The sequence below is a fragment of the Crocuta crocuta genome, unplaced genomic scaffold (genome assembly GCF_008692635.1).
Source record: "Crocuta crocuta isolate KB4526 unplaced genomic scaffold, BGI_CrCroc_1.0 scaffold119, whole genome shotgun sequence".
Taxonomy (NCBI): domain Eukaryota; kingdom Metazoa; phylum Chordata; class Mammalia; order Carnivora; family Hyaenidae; genus Crocuta; species Crocuta crocuta.
Window position 1 is genome coordinate 10,077,470 of NW_027551562.1, and position 1,354 is coordinate 10,078,823.

The following is a 1,354-nucleotide window of genomic DNA, read 5'->3' on the forward strand; positions in this document are numbered from 1 at the left end:
CGCCCAGCCTGGCCGCCAGGCCCTGGCCCGCGGGCACCTAACCCTTCCCACTTTTATTTTGGGCTTCCAAGTTTCTTGGAGCGCGAGGACCCCGGCTGGGACCTGACGAGCCCTGACCCACCCCTGCCTAGCACCCTTCCGCTCGGCGCGCTCGCCGTCACTCCCGGCGCCCCCGGGTCTGGGCCAGGGATTCCTTAGCTGCAACTCGGGAGGAGTTGAAAGGCGTGAAGGCGCGTGGGAGGGCAGGGGGCGCGCACCCCCGCCCCAGAGGAGCCCCTTGGCGGACGTGTCGGGGAGGAAGCCGAGAGGTCTGCGCTCCCACCCCCCCTCGGGACCCAAGGAGACCCTTGGTACCCTCCCCCACAGACACGAACACACGCCCCCTCTGAGCAGCGGCCGCGCAGGCGGTGGAAGTGGGGGAAATGGCAGCCTGGGGTCCCTTTTCGTATCCGGGNCCCGGCGACCCCCGCAGCCGAGAAGGCAGCGAGGGAGGTCGAGGGAGGGAGCCGCTCCCTCCCCGACCGCAGGCGGTGGAGAAACTCTGCGCCCGGACGCCGGGTGCCGCCGGGTCCGGCTTTGAGTACCCGAGCAAGGTCACGCCGGCGAAGGAGGGGGCTGGGGCTCTCGGGCGCGCCCCCGCCCGCGNCGCCACCCGCGCCCGGTCCCTGGAGGCGGACGTTGGGCGCGTTCGGGGATCCCGGAGCGCCCCGCGCCGAGCCCGGCGCCCTACTCCCGGGCTCGCTTGCTGCTCCTCCGCGCCGCTTTCAGACTTGTTGCGCGTGCATCCGGGNNNNGCGCTTGTGCCCGCCGCGCTCCCGCGCGGGGGCGGAGACACGGCGATTCGTTGCCCTGGGCCTTACGCCGCACTCCAGCGACCCCGGCGGGCAGGGGACACAGCTAAGTTGCCGAGCCCTCCAAGTCCCTTCTCTCGTCCGCGGGCTCCGGCCCCTCTCGGGCCTCGGTGGCCGCGTCGGTGCAATGGGAGCGCGGACTGTGCTCCCGGAGCCCCTCCAGCCCAGGCCCTTGGTGCTCGTTCCGCGATGCAACGTGCTGGGCCCGCATCGCGCTGGGTCTGCGGCGTCCGGACCGGCCAGGTCCCGAGGCAGCGGGGCGCCTGCGGGCCCNGCTCACTGGCGTCTTAGTCAAGCCCCGTCCCCCGGCTCTGCCCGGCGCGCGCGGCCCCCGCGCCCTTGCGCACTGTGCACAGGCCCGCGCGCGCGCGTTCGTGTGCATGCGTGCCGCGCACGGGCCGGCATGCGTGTGCAGGCGTGTAAACTGTCACATCTGTGTGCGCGGCGCGGCGCAGGTCCGCCGCGAGTGTGCGCCCGGGATGGCGGTGTTTCAGGGAGCCGCG